Here is a 16,432-nt window from a genome sequence, read left to right as displayed (position 1 = left end):
GAATGCCTTTTATGTGCCAGTCACTTTCCTATACTCCAGGTCATTTAACCCTCAAAGCAACTGTGTGGAGCAGGTGTACATTTACAGTGTGGAACGTGAGGCTCACTGAGGTGAAATGAATTGCCCAGGATCACTCAGTTAGTAGGCAGTAGAGTCAAGATTCAATCTTAATGTGGTAGGCTCCAAATCCAGTGTTCTTACCATTCCGTTCTTGTTCTTGGCAGATAATTCTTTCTACACAATTCTATTTTTTATTTTTTTAAGATTTATTTATTTATTTGCAAGTCAGAGTTACACAGAGAGAAGAGGCAGAGAGAGACAGAGACAGAGAGACAGAGAGAGACAGCAGTCTTCCATCTGATGGTTCACTCCCCAGTCGGCTACAACTGCTGGAGCTGTGCAGATCCAAAGCCAGGAGCCAGGAGCTTCTTCCAGCTCTCCCACGTGGGTGCAGAGGCCCAAGGACTTAGGCCATCTTCCACTGCTTTCCCAGGCCATAACAGAGAGCTGGATTGGAAGAGGAGCAGCGGGGTCTCGAACCGGCACCGAAATTGGACGCCGGTGCTTCAGGCCAGGGCAATAACCCACTGCACCACAGCGTCAGCCCCTCTACACAATTCTAATCCTTAAACCAGAGGAAACTGTCCCAAAGCCTTAAACCAAGACACTTCTACAATAGTGGTATTTTGTTGTGTTTAAGAGCATAGACTGTGTGGCTGGCGCCACGGCTCACTAGGCTAATCCTCCGCCTGTGGCGCCGACACCCAGTGTTCTAGTCCCGGTCAGGGCGCTGGATTCTGTCCCAGTTGCTCCTCTTCCAGGCCAGCTCTCTGCTGTGGCCCGGGAAGGCAGTGGAAGATGGCCCAAGTGCTTGGGCCCTGCACCCGCATGGGAGACCAGGAGAAACCACCTGGCTCCTGGCTTCGAATCGGCGCAGAGTGCTGACCGTAGCAGACATTTGGGGGGTGAACCAATGGAAGGAAGACCTTTTTCTCTGTCTCTCTCTCTCATTGTCTAACTCTGCCTGTCAAAAAGAAAAAAAAAAAAAGAAAAAAAAAGAGCATAGACTGTGGACTCACCAGACACCAACTGAAGTAAAAATCTGGCTTTTATTTAGGTGACACCAACTAATGGGTACCAATTCTGATGCCAACTGTTTAGTTCTATTTCTTGTAAAACTCTTTGAACTGAGGCAAAGCCACAACATTCACTATCTTTTTTTCCTAACTTTGCATGAGTTAACCTCTCTGAAATTCAATTTTGCATCTTTGTAAAATGAAAATAATTACTTTAGAGAGTTATGAGAATTCATAAGGCAATGCCTGCAAAAATCCTGGAATATAATGAGTACAGTGGTGATTCAAGGGTGCAGTGGTAGGCGTGGTCTGCCATGGATGGAGGAGTGCTTTATCACTGATTTTATTAAGAATGCTTAGGTCACAGTGACAATAAAAGGTGCACTAAGCTGTCATCAGTATTATTTATTTTAAACTCTCTACAGACAATACATCCCTTTATTGCCAGCACTGGGGCAGACCACTCTTGAAGCCCTGTTTTTGGTAGGCCTCTTATTATTATTTTCAAGGAAAAAATAGGAAGAATCTTACAGTGAAGACAGGAAGTTTAAACACATTTAGTCTTTGCAATTTAGATGAAAAGGCAGTCATTCCCTTGGGCATAGATTCTGGCTAAGTTTATTGGATTTTGAAAATAAAAAATATGTAAAATTAAGTAGCTGATAATAGTAGCAAGAATACACTGTTTATCAGAATGAATATTATTTTCCCTCCAAAACATGGTTTTGGCAATGAGATTTGTGCATACATAGTTCTATCACACTACACGTTTTCCATTCATTCTGGAAAAAAAAATATTGTTTGTACCACCATCACCAAAATAAACCCTTACTTTTAATTCTATTTCCTTGAACTTGATGAAGTAGCTTCACATATGTCATGAAGCAGTTAGATAAAAGCCCAGGGGTGGGGAGGAAGAGCTGGTGGAATACTGGGTATATTCTCATGAAAGGTTGTCTCTAGAGGCAGAATATCTTAAGCCTTTCTACTATAAGTCATCAGGCCTTTCCCCACACCATGCCATTGGAGTCATAAAATCAGACCTCTGATGCCCACACATTTTCCACTCTGTCTGGAACTACATGCCTCAACCTGACTTAGTCTCCACTTTCCAGTTTATTTCCGATCTTCCCAGTTTCTGACTTTGTAACTGATGTTAGCTAATTAATAAAGTTTCATCAACACCTAATTTCAACACTACTTCCTCAGCTCTGGCCTTTATATTACAGGTTTGGCCCTGATTTGAATTCTCTCTTACGTTACTCTATCACTGACTTTTAAGCACTGGAAAAGAAGCAACGGGTAAGGAAGGCCATCTTTGAAATATAAAGACAGCTTTCGGCCAGAGCCACCATCTTCCAGTAATTCGCCAAGATGATGAACACAAAGGGAAAGAGGCGAGGTACCCGGTACATATTCTCCAGGCCTTTCAGAAAACATGGAGTTGTTCCTTTGGCCACATACAGACGCATTTACAAGAAAGGTGACTTTGTGGACATCAAGGGAATGGGTACTGTTCAAAAAGGAATGCCCCATAAATGTTACCATGGCAAAACTGGAAGAGTCTACAATGCTACCCAGCATTGGCATTGTTGTAAACAAACAAGTGAAGGGGAAGATTCTTGCCAAGAGAATAAATGTGTGTATTGAACACATTAAACACTGTAAGAGCCGAGATAGCTTCTTGAAACGTGTGAAGGAAAATGATCAGAAAAAGAAGGAAGCCAAAGAGAAGGGTACCTGGGTTCAACTAAAGCGTCAGCCTGCTCCACCCAAAGCCCACTTTGTCAGAACCAATGGAAAGGAGCCTGAGCTGCTGGAACCCATTCCTTATGAATTCATGGCATAATAAGTGTAAAGTAAATAAATAAAAGACAAAAAAAGAAAGAAATATAAAGACAAGACTTTGTGGGATCCTAAAATGAAAGTTATTCAGGTCTCTGGAAACATACAGATACTATGGAATCTTTTGTGGAGTTTGGTTTCAAACCCACATATAGAACATCATATCTGCACTTCGACATAGCTCTATTTCTCTTCCTATCTGCATTCCTTTTTCCTTTTCTTGACTAATTTCTCTGGCTAGAATCTTCAATACAATTTTAAATTGAAGTGATGAGACCAGACACTTTTTTGTCTTGTTCCAGTTCCTAATAGAAAAGCTTTAGTCTTTCATTCTTTAAGTATGATATTATATGTGAGGTTTTTTTTTTTTTGTAGATACCTTTTTACGTTGATAAGGCACCTTACTTTGCTGAGAGTTTTTTATTATGGAAATGGACTGAATTTTGTCAAATCTTTCTCTATGACCTTTGAGATGATCATTAATTTTTTGTCTATTATTCAGTTAATATATTATATTAGATGACTTGATTTTTGTGTATATAACCAATCTTGTATTCCTGAGTTAAATCCCTAAGGTCATTGTGTGAAATTCATTGATATGTTGCTGCACTTGCTTTGCTAATATTTTGTTATAAATTTTTTCATCTGTAATCATAAGAATATTGGGTCTGTGGTCTTCTTTTCTTATGATATCTTTGATTTTTATCTCAGGACAATACTGGTTTCAAAATAAACCGAGAAGTATTTCTTTCCCTTCTACTTATTGGAAGAGTTTGTAAAGGATTGGTGTTAATTCTCTCATTTAAACATTTGGCACAATTTCCTAATGAAGCCATCAGGGCCTAGAGTTTTGTATGTAGAAAACTTTTTCATTACTAATTCAATCTCTTTACTTTAAAAAAATTGTAAGTTTTCTATTTCTTCTTGAGTTAGTTTCTACAATTTTTATTCTGTAACTTGACTATTTCATCTAGGTTATTTAATTTGTTGTCATAGGCATATGATATAATATCCCCTATAATTATTTTTTATTCTTCTAGGGCATTAGTAATATATTTTTATTTATCTAGGTCATTAGTAATGTCCTTTTATTTCTGATACTAGTAGATTGAATCCTGTCTCATTTTATCTTGGTCAATCTTATTAAGTTTTCTCAATTTTGTAGACTTTTAAAAGAACCTACTTTTTGTATTTTTTTACTATTATTTGCTGTCCTTTACTTCATTTTGTATTTTTAATCCTTATTTTTTAAAGATTTAATTTATTTGAAAGACAGAGTTACAGAAAGAGAGGGAGAGACAGAGAAAGAATCTTTCATCTGCTGGTTCACTCCCCAAATGGCCACAATGGCCAGGGCTGAGTGAAACTGGAGCCAGGATCCAGGAACTTCTTCCGGGTCTCCCACGTGGGTACAGGGGCCTATGCACTTGTTCCATCTTCCACTGTTTTCCCAGGCACATTATCAGGGAGTAGATCTGAAGTGGAGCAGCAGCAGGCCTCCATTTGGGATGCTGGTACTGCAGGTGGTGGCTTTACCAGTTACGCCACAGCATTGGCCCCTTTAATCTTTATACATTCATTGTTTTCACTTCCTTTGGGTTTTATTTGTTCTTTTCTAATTTCTTAGACCTTTTTTCTTTTGAAATGTAGGTTTTAAAAACTATACATCTATCTCTAATAACTGCATTAGCTACATTCTATAGATTATGGTATGCTGTGTCTTCATATTTTTATCTGAAATTATTTTCTAAATTCCTACAATTTATTCTTTAACCTATTGTTTATTTATTAGCGTGTTGTAAATTTTCCACATACTTGTAAATTTCTCAAATTGTATTCTGCTACTTCTTCCTCATTTAATTGCATTGTATTGAGGAATATATTTTCCATGCTTTCAAACCCTGACTGACACTCCCCTTGTGTAGTGTGAATGCAGCCATGGAGCTCCTCAGCTTACCCCCTCCTAGATAATCTGCACACTATGAGCAAGCTAGGACCGAGGTGACTGGGGCAAGTATCATCAGCCTCCTCCCCTGGAATACAGCTTATATGACACGACTGGAACTGGGTAGGAGAAGAAAGTCTTTTCTGTGGCATTTCTCTGGAATAGAGCTTCAACTACATGGTGCTGAGAGTGGGGGAGATCAAGAAACACAGCAGCCTGAGCCGCCTGGCAGAAAATGTCTTCCCAGGTGAGAAACTGGGGGAGAAGGAGTTCTGTCTTCTGGTTGCACATGCTCAGGGTGGACCTTCACAATGAGCTGGGAGAGGAGAGAGGATAATGGAGTAGGGGATGGCTCAAATGCTACAGGGTCTTACTATTCATACTGAGATTCAGTAGATTTTCTTGAATGAATGTTTCTCCCTAGAATAACTTCTATAGGCTTTGATTATTGTTTTTAAAAAATGATTTTCATCAGCTAAAGCGTTGGCTGGGGAGCAGATATGCTGGACTCCTTATGGTATCATCCCAGAAATGTGCCTCCCAAATAGCATTGTCATATATGAAAATTTCTCCAGAAGTCATCTCCCACCTTTCACTTTTCCTGATTTTGACAAGATTTAATGCATTTTAAAATTTTTAATTTATAAAAAGGGAACAAACTTCATGTATTTAATATATACAGTTTTAAATGCATAATTATACTTCAGACCCTACCCTCAGCCCCTCTAACTCCCACCCTCCCTTCTTATTTTTCATTTAATATTTATGATGTACTTTAAATTCCCTTTATAGTCACAAGCTTAACCCTCCAGTAAATGCAGAATTCAACAAATAGAAAGTAGAAAACCCTCTGTTCCTCAATAGCACAGATAAAGGCTGTAAATAATAATTGAATCTCAAAATGTCAATTTTGCTGATATACATTCATTTTTGTAATCTGTATGTTAGTTACCAGGGAATTTACTCAAAGGAAATGAAACCAGCATATGAAAAGAGTTATCTGTACCCTGTTTATAGCAGCTCAACTCACAATAGAATAGATAAGATATGGAATCAATCCAGATGTTCATCAACTGATGACTGGATAAAGAAATTATGGTATAGATACATGATGAAATACTACTCAGCCACAAAAAAGGTTGAAATCCGGTCTTTTGCAATAAAATGGATGCAACTGGAGACCATAAGACAGTCCTCAAAGATTTAATGCATTTAACAGGTGCCCCATGATCCAGGTTCCTGAGGAATGCTCAGAGATCATGTGATATGTATGGTAACTCCAAAAAGTAACTGTTGAGTCAATAGTAGCTCTGGTATATTCTATTGTTCTTGCTCTTGACAAACATCATCAAGGCTCTCCTGTGGGAAGTGGAATTCCCCCTTCCTCATTTTTTTGTTTTTGCTCTTAGCGGTGACCATATGACCATATGCGTAGGACAGACCTACACTCCCTGGAGATGACTTTGTAAGCCAGAGTCTACCCTAGATATACAACCCTCTGCTCAGAAAGGTACCAAAATCATATTTTAGCAAGGAAATAGGAAGATGCTATTTTGATCTCAAGATCCAACCACTAGCCGGCGCCGTGGCTCAATAGGCTAATCCTCCATCTTGCGGCGCCGGCACACCGGGTTCTAGTCCCGGTTGGGGCGCCGGATTCTGTCCCGGTTGCCCCTCTTCCAGGCCAGCTCTCTGCTATGGCCAGGGAGTGCAGTGGAGGATGGCCCAGGTGCTTGGGCCCTGCACCCCATGGGAGACCAGGAAAAGCACCTGGCTCCTGGCTCCTGCCATCGGATCAGCGCGGTGCGCCGGCTGCAGCGGTGGCCATTGGAGGGTGAACCAACGGCAAAGGAAGACCTTTCTCTCTCTGTCTCTCTCTCTCACTGTCCACTCCGCCTGTCAAAAAAAAAAAAAAAAAAGATCCAACCACATTGACAAGAGAAACATGATTTGGAGCTATTATTGGGCATTTGCCCTATATACTAAGAAAGTTGATACTCTGATCCCCATTTAGGCATCAATTTGTCTTATCTACATCCAGCATGAAGCAGAACCCAGAAAGGAGAAGAGTGAGCCTTATAAGGTTCTTCCTTCCAATATATAAAAGCTACTAACAATTTATTCCACAGTTCTCTGTGTTGGCAGCCCCAGTAAACAGCTTACTAAAAAGAAGGAAAAAAATCAATAACAATTTTTAAAGATTTTGGAAAATGGTATTAAAAGATTTTATTTGATTAGTTTTGCAAAAGAAATTTTTTGGGGAATCTATGAATGCAAAGGATATTTTAAAAGTGTATGGAAATGAGCATTATAGAAAAACTATGCATAGATTTAAAAATGCCTTTACACCAAATCAGTGAACACAGGACTGCAGATATTTCTTTGCCATCCTGGTTTTGTAAACATTCAGTAAAGGTCTCATGGTTTCTCACTGGTTGATATTTGGTCACATACCAATCCATGAGATAATCACTGTGGCCAGGGTGATGCTGATTTTCTTGGCAGCACAAAGTCTGCTTCTATAGCTTGGAACGGAGGTCAATTCCAACCAAACAGAAGAGTTAAAAGGTGAGCAATGTGAGTCATCAAGCAAAAGATGAGATGATATTACTGGAAGACTAAAAACTGAATACTGTAGGTATATATTAGTGTCCACTATACCTTCCCTTTTAATCATGACTTGAGTTCTCTCTTTGGCTAAATGATTATTTGCAGCACTGGATTAATAGATTGTTTCACTCCATGACCTCATGGTGCCTTAAAGAATCTGAGTCCTGATACTTATCTAGGTTTTCTTCTGGAAGCACTGCCAATGGGTTATAAAGCCACTATGTCCTTAGTGTCCAAAACGTCTGGCAAATATGAAGAACTTTCCTGCTATCGCATCTCCAGTACATAGCCAAAACACACCCTAGATTGGCTAAAAGTAAGGATTGAGTGGACATTCAGAGCTAGTCCTCTCTGTAGCAGTGTGTCGTTTGCTTTTCTGGCTTTGGATGTATTTCTGGGACAAGAGTTAAAGCAAGGAATGTTGTATTTGGATTAGCACAGTATCCTAAAATCCAAAGGAATGATCCAAATCAGAATCTTTCCCAGAGAAGTGAGACCCAAAAACCATGTTCCATAATCAAAGTCAAGAGGTAAGATGGTACCTCTAGACTTATAATACTGGATTATGTTGTGTGAGGAATTCCTGTTTTGACTACACATAGTTTCCATGGTAAAAATGACCAGTTATTTTGGTCAGGATTTTCACACACAAATATATGGTTCATTGTCTTGTGTTTGGAAGAATCCATCTCTACTCAGTAAAGGCAAGCCAAGATGGGAGAAGAATTGAAGATCCTTTAGAAATATTGTATTACCTCAGTTGCCAGTGTAGTACAAAATACAGCCATATTTCCTTACTTATTTGGTTTAGTGAGGGAGGGTTGGTCAGATAAATGAGTGCAATAAAATAGCAATAACTATTTAGTGACTAATGACTATATGATAGGCACTATACTAGGCATTTACATAGAGTGTCCCATTTAATTTTCATAGCAAACTTATGAGATAGTTATGATCACTATCTCCTAGCCTGATAAGAGATAGACTTGGGACTAGATTAAGGAAGAATGACTCTGAGTCAGAGCATGGATGTTGAGGCCAGAAAAGGTGGGGCCACTACACTGGAGGGCCCAAAGGACAGAGTATAAAGCCACAGAGGATTACTCTCAGAGTAAACTTAATGGAATTTACTCCCACTGGGTTGGGAACTTGATTCAGATCAGTAACCCCAATTTTCATTCTCTCTTCTCCCTTTTATAATAGCAATGTGTATCCTTTGTCTGCACCACCATCTATTTTGGAAGCAGATAATTTATTTTCTAATTTCTCATGTCTTTGGACATAGTGGAATTTTGTCTCAGGGTGGACTGTAGGCAGAGTCTTATCTGCATCTGATTTAGATGAGTTAAATGACAAGATCAGGATTTTTTGTGAGTTGATCATATTTAGATGAGTTTCTTTTGGTAGTTAAAGTCAATGAATTAAGAATTTTTTGGATGTTTGGATGGGGATGAATGTATTTTGCATGTGGGAGGGAAATTTTGCATGTGGGAGCTAGAGGATGAAATATGATAAGATGAATGTAATCCCAAAATTCATATCCCCCTAGAAACGGAATGTGACCTTATCTGTAAATATAAGTATTGTCTTTGCTGATGTAATCAAATAAAGATGAGACCATACAGATTAAGGTGAGCCCTAAATCTTATATGACTGGTCTCCTTATGAGGAGGAACATTTGGACACAGAGATGCAGATCGACAAGAGAGAAGACCATTGTGAAGATGGAGGAAGAGTTTGGGGTGGTGCATCTATAAGCCAAGGAACATGAAGGATTGCTGGCAACTACCAGAATGTAGAAGAGACAAGGACGGAGTCTTTCTTTGGGGTGCTCATGGCCCTGCCCAGTACTTTTATTTTGAATTTCTAGTCTCCAAAACTGTGTGAGAGAATAAATTTATGTTGCCACCCAGTTTCTGATGCTCTGTTATAGAATTCCTAGGAATTCAGTATGAAAATCATATATTCACCTTACCAGGGAGAGTTCTGGGAATGTGGCAAGAACTCAGAGAAGAAATGACTATGTGATTTTTATTGGTAGAAGAGACATTTGGCACTCTCACAGAGAGTGTGTGAGTCCTAGAATGACTTCCCTGAATGTGTGGATAACACAGGATTTGGGGGAGCATCATGTGTCCAGCAAGTTGTAAGTTTCAGATTTTGCCATAGTTTTCCACTCACAAAAAATGGGAATAACAACATAATTCTAGGCACTGGGGAGGAAAAAAAAGAAACAATATCAACAGTTTCTGGATCTAGAGTGTTTTTCCAGACAGGTAGTCAATTCAGCCAAACTTGAAAGACAAATGGCAAAGGGCCAAATGCAACAGTTAATGGTTACTGCTGCTAGATAATACACACACAGATAATACTCAAAATAAGGTTCATGCTGTATCTTTCACCCCTCATGATTTTGTACTTCATACATACCTCCAAACTTACATATGGCCTTTTGTAAAAAGTGGAGTACACTCCAAATAAATTTAGAGTTTTCTTCCCCTACATGGGACATCCTGAAAGAAGGTTGAAATATGCATCTGAGAACTCGAAGGAGAAACATTAATGAGATCCCACATCCTTCCATATTAGTTATAGATCTTTTTTACAGTTTATGTAGAAGGGAGTGAGTAAAAAGACAAAGACATTGTACCATGAAAACTCCAGGTCATTGTCTCTATTTGATATAGACCGATTCCTGATGTCAAAGTGATGTTGGCTGGTACAGAAAATGCAGAAGTGAAACTCATAATGATTCTCACAGAGTGGTCAGCTTGTGGAACAATGAATGGAAGTTTCCTTGCTCTTCAAGTACTATACTTAGCTCACATATTTCTCAGGGCACAGATTTGAGGATTAGACATCATGGATCTGTTGATCTGAATTTGAAGAGCCTGTAAAGTATATTCTGAAAGCCAAGATAATTTCATGTAGCTCAACCTAATGCAACACCTGCTTCAGGATGAAATAGCCTAAATATCAAAGGCATTATAAGAACTAGTGAATATGTACTAGCAGGAACCAGGGTGATACATGTGGGAGTGAAGAGTTAAGATCAGAAAGTGGCAGCCTGTAAGTCTAAAAAAGAATCACTCATTATCAAACTGTTATTTTGACCTAATTCTACATTTAAGAAAAATTGAAAAAAATTATATAAAGAAACTTCAAGTTCCTCAGATGTTAATATTTCCACATTTGCTTTATCAATCTCCTTTCCCCCATTTCCTTCCTCCCTTTCTCCCTCTACCTCTCTCTCTCCCACATAAATACATACATACTAGCTGTCTGAGAGTAAGTTAGAGAAACTGTACCCTTTGTTTATATTTATTCTTGTTGGCTCAAAAGGTAAAGAGACAGAGAGACAGATACAGAAAGATAGATAGATAGATAGATAGATAGATATTCCATCCTCTGGTTCACTCCCCAAATGTCCACAATAGCCAAGGCTGCACCAGGCTGAGGCCAGTAGCCAGGAACACTCTGTCCAGGTCTCCTTTGTGGCTAGCAGGGACCCAACAACTTGAGCTATCACTTCCTGACTCCTGGAGTATACATTAGTAAGAAGCTGGAATAGGGAATGGAGCCGACTCCAACCTAGGTACTCTGATATAAGATGCAGGCAGGCATCCCAGATGGGCATCTTAACAGCAATGCCAAATACCTGACAAGTTAATTCAAATTATTTAAATATATATATATCCTAAAACCAAATATATCCACATACAATGTTGTTACCAAATTGAAGAAATGAATAATAATGCAATAATTTTAGCTAATTTATTGGTCTTATTCACTGTTCACAAGTTGTCCTAGTGATATACTTTATACAGGGAAAGAAAATTGTATATCCAAGTGTCAAACAGTTACCATATTCTTTTAGTGTACTTTATTTGTGGGTTCAAATGTAATGTTCTGGCAAGGCTACCTAGAGTTGATCCTAATATTTACTTGAAAGGTGTCTTGCAGCCTAGCCATGTTGATGGGCTACACTAACCAAGATAGAGACATCTAAACATTTTTGGCATGGTATTGAGAAGGCAAGCTCAGTGAATTAAAATGGGTTTATAATGTTCAACTTCAAAATCTACCAATTGACTCTGTATCTGGGAGGGTCAAAAGCCATCCCTTTAATGAGGATGCCCTACAGATGGAAACACTAATATTTTGAGCTCAGTGATGGCTGTTATTTGTAGGCTAGGGTTGGCAGTGAGAGAGGCTGACATGGAAATAAGCTCCATAATTTCAATGTGGATGATAAGAATCTAGACTTACACAGGCCACACGGCAACGCTGAGCCACTATCCATGATTAAAACTTATATAACAAATAGCAAGGATGGAATAGTAATTTCCATTTCTTAAATCACAAAAATCTACAACAATGGAAAGAGATTATGGTGTTCCTAGATGGGAACTCAAGTAAGCTATTTTTCAATTTGATTATAATTTTTTTTAAAGATTTATTTATTTATCTGAAAGGCAGAGTTACACAGGGAGACAAAGAGAGGCAGAAAGATAGAGAGAGATCCTCCATCCGCTGGTTTACTCCCCAAATGCCCACAAAGGCTGGACCTGTGCCAATCTGAAGCCAGGAACCAGGAGCTTCTTCCGGGTCTCCCACATGGGTGCAGGGGCCCAAGGACTTGGTCCATCTTCTACTGCTTTCCCAGGCCATAGCAGAGAGCTGGATGGGAAGAGGAGTAGCTGGGACTCGAACTGGCGCCCATATGGGATGCTGGCACTGCAGGCGGCAGATTTACCAGCTACGCCACAGTGCCGGCCCCGATTTGATTATAATTTTTTAAAATATGGTGATCCTGAGGAGGTTGTTGTCTCATGCCATGATGGAAGGTTGTAATCCTTCAGCAACTTTCCAGTCTAGGTTGCTCACAGACCCAATGACTCAAGGTGATACTGGGCCATCTCAAGTATAAGCACTGACCATTCCTTTGGTGTGTCTCCCTTCATTCATTTTTAAGGACAATTTTACATTAGGAAATGGTAATATTCATACTCTAGTACTGTTGTTTATAAGGTTTGAGCTGACATGGATCATAGAGGACCTAAAATACCACATGACTCTGATTAGTGTAAATGTTCTAAGAGTCAGATAGGAAAGGTGTTGTGGACCAAGAGCATCTTATAATGTGTCAAATGAAGCCAAAAACCCACACTGTGCTCTTTCTCTGGTCTCTAACTCTGTAGTTAGGATACATATTCTTCAATGCCAAGAAAAGAAGATCACTCCCATTGTTTCTCTGATTAGTAGATTAAGGACCATTATAGTGAGAAGGACCAAGTGAAAGCCTACCAAACTTATGGCAGAAAATTAAATCAGGAAAAATTATATTCCCAGATTCCTATGTTAGTGTCATCATGAAAGATTAAAACATGTCGTCTCTTCTCTCAATTTTCTCATGTCTATAAAACCAGGTAGTTCATAGATGATGACAGTGACTACTGTAAATTCAACCAAACGGAAATCCTGATTACAGCTTCTGTGTCAGATAGAGCATGTTTATGAAAGCAGATCAACTGGGGCCAGCACCGTGGCTCACTTGGTTAATCCTCCGCCTGCAGCACCAGCATCCCATATGAGCACCAGGTTCTAGTCCCGGTTGCTCCTCTTCCAGTCCAGCTCTCTGCTGTGGCCCGGGAGGGCAGTGGAGGATGACCCAAGTGCTTGGGCCCTGCACCTGCATGGGAGACCAGGAAGAAGAACCTGGCTCCTGGCTTCGGATTGGCGCAGCGCCAGCCATAGCAGCCATTTGGAGGGTGAACCAATGGAAGGAAGACCCTTCTCTCTGTCTCTCTCTCTCACTGTCCATAACTCTACCTGTCAAATAAAAAAAAAAAAGATCAACTAAGTCTCTAGCACTTAATGTACAGTTTTTGATTTGTCATAATGCTTTCATCTTGGAGCACATCATCAGGAAAGTTTGAAAGCATTTCATATGTACATGGTAAGTACAGCAGTTAATACTTCTTTGCCTCAGCGCTAAGTTACCTCATGCTCTCTGACATAATAGACCCCATAGTAACCTTGAATATCTCAAAATTCCTGAGAAATCATCCTTGTCTGCCTCATATTACTTGGGCCTGCTGAGTTGACAGTAGCAATACCATTGGATTCCTGAGTAAGATCATTGTAAGCCAAAAGATTAAAGGTAAACCCCACAAAGATTATGTTCTTGATATGTTGGTGAAGTTATCGGAGGGTCTGAAACATGCTGGGATGTTTTCCCAAGTAATGGAGTAGTTATTTCACCTTGCAATTTATACGACCAAGAGAAAAGGATGGCACTTAATTTGGCCACAATAAAAGAGGAACAGTACAGAATGACCTCTAAGGTTCTGGAGCAAAGCCATGCTGTCCAGAGAGAAATGCTCTCTGGAAATTCTCTCTCAATCAGCTATAGGACCCTAGTTGAGACTAGGCATAAGATACTTTGCCAAATAGAGGTCAAGACTGATCTAGGTGTTATTGCATCTAATATTCCATAAATTTGATAGATACTGCAGCTATCCATTTAACCCCCTGTACAATAAAGCAATACATTTGTACTCAGCTCAAGTGAGTACAGAAAATATGAATCAACTACATGAGCAGGTGGTCTACATGCCCATGTTACCTAACTTTGTTGCATCCTTGCTTTTTCTTCCATTCACACCAGCCCATCATAAACATAAAATTCAAGATAATGAGTTCAGAGCTGCCAATCAGAAATAGTTTTTTAATTAATTAATTTATTTGAAATTCAGAGTTACACAGAGAGAGGCAGAGAGAGAGAGAGAGAGAGAGAAAGAGAGAGAGAGAGGTCTTCCATCTGATGGTTCAAACCCAAATTGGCCGCAACAGCTGGAGCTGTGCCTATCCAAAGACAGGAGCCAGGAGCTTCTTCCGGGTCTCCCACGTGGGTGCAGGGGCCCAAGGACTTGGGTCATCTTCTATTGCTTTCCAAGACCATAGCAGAGAGCTGGATTGGAAGTGGAGCAGCTCGGTCTCGAACTGGCGCCCATATGGGATGCGGCGCTTCAGGCCAGGGCATTAACCTACTGCGCTGGCACCAGAAATAAGTTTTTTTTAATAGAAAACTTTTATTTAATAGATATAAATTTCAAAAGTACAACTTTTGGATTATAGCGATTCTTCCCCCCCCATAACCATCCTCCCCCCACCCCCGCAAACCATCCCATCTCCTACTCCCTCTTCCACCCCAATCTTCATTAAGATTAATTTTTAATTATCTTTATATACAGAATATCAACTCTATACTAAGTAAAGATTTCAACAGTTTGCACCCACACAGACAACACAATGTACTGTTTGAAGACTAGTTTTACCATTAATTTGCATAGTACAACACATTAAGGACAGAGATCCTACGTGGGGAGCAGGTGCACAGTGACTCCCATTGTTGATTTAACAATTGACACTCTTATTTATGACATCAGTGATCACCCAGGGCTCTTGACATGAGCTGCCAAGGCTATGGAAGCCTTTTGAGCCCACAAACTTCGTCAGTATTTAGACAGGGCCATAAGCAAAGTGGAAGTTCTCTCCTCCCTTCAGAGAAAGGCTGAAATAGGTTTTTAAGTTTATGTGTTCTGCATAAGAACATCACATCTAAGGGGAAGTCATTTGTCTCATAAATATCCTGTCCTTTTGAATTTCTGAGGTATTTGTTGACCCCAAAGACAGATAATTTATGCATCTATTATATTATTTAGTGTCCACATATTGGGGTATTATTTTTAGAAACAATTTTTTGCTAGCTAGCTAGCTAGCTATGGGTATGCATACATATTATTTTGACTCAGCACTTTGTTAAAGTTACAATTGAGAGTCAAGTTTGATAACTGAAAAACCTTGTTAACCTAATATCATCTAAAATACACACTATTTCTAAACTAGGAACTCGGAAGCAAGATACAGTAGTTAAAAAGTTGGGAGAAGGAATTTCATCTAGTGGTTTGGACACCACTTGAAATGCTTGCATCCCATATTGGAGCGCTTGTGTTTGAGTCCTGGCTCAACTCCTGACTCTAGCTTCTATCCCATTGATCATGAATAGCCTCTTCCCTTCAATATAACTCTCCATGAAGCTACTAGAAATTAATCAGAGTTAGCAAATGAAATTTAACCTATTTGCCATCTTTAGTCTATATAAATTATATTAGATAATTACTCAGAAGAGATGGTTAATCAATAAGCAGAATGCTACCTAAAACCTAGGATACAGGAAAGTTACATAGGCATCAAACTGGAGGTTTACAGCAGAATAGGGACCAGGGAACAAGGAAGGATTAGTTTCAACTTGTCTAAAGAAAAGGATTGGGGGAAATAGAAGTTTGGCAGTTTTAGCTGCCAAAACTTTGAAATAGATTTAAGCCCACAGGACCTATGGTAGGTTTAGTGCTGTGTGTTGTAAAAAGTTTTGAAATATAGAGGGAATGTGCAAAAATGACAAGAGACCTGAAGATGGTAGGCTTCATTTCAGTGTTATTACCTTGAGAACTTCTAAATAAGTTTAGTAATCTCCACTTGAGCACTGTCATTTTTGAGGGGAAAAATAGCATTAAAATTCATGGCCACAGTGGGAGGAAATTATGATCTTAGCATAGATATATTTTTCTTCCCCTGCCAAGAGAAAATGACCATCAGTTACTATTTTTCAGAGCTTCATTGTTCATCAAGTATTTGCTTTATAATGATATCATACTGCAGGTGCAGTTACAAGAATTCTCTGGAACTGAGAGTTACAGATTAACCTATAGAAGTATGTAACATCAGTCAGGTGGGGTTGTGGGTCATCGAGAGGCCATTTCTGAAAGTTACCTCATCAGCAAAAAAAAAAAAAATGAAAAAGATACATATATATATATACACACACTTAGATATGTGTGTAAATTATTTATAAGGTTTTACATATATACAAAGATATAACTAAAACTCTATA

The 16,432-nt window shown here is 39.3% G+C and overlaps 1 pseudogene; it reads left to right on the top strand.

Annotated features, from left to right (window-relative positions):
• The first annotated feature begins 2,342 nt into the window (after positions 1-2,342).
• LOC100350691 (large ribosomal subunit protein eL21 pseudogene) lies at positions 2,343-3,522 on the top strand (annotated as a pseudogene).
• Positions 3,523-16,432: the final 12,910 nt, after the last annotated feature.

This window comes from Oryctolagus cuniculus, chromosome X, assembly GCF_051225735.1.
Source record: "Oryctolagus cuniculus isolate XC-2025 breed Fujian yellow rabbit chromosome X, ASM5122573v1, whole genome shotgun sequence".
Taxonomy (NCBI): domain Eukaryota; kingdom Metazoa; phylum Chordata; class Mammalia; order Lagomorpha; family Leporidae; genus Oryctolagus; species Oryctolagus cuniculus.
Note: the sequence above shows the minus strand (reverse complement) of the source record. Positions and strands in the feature narration are given on the sequence as shown.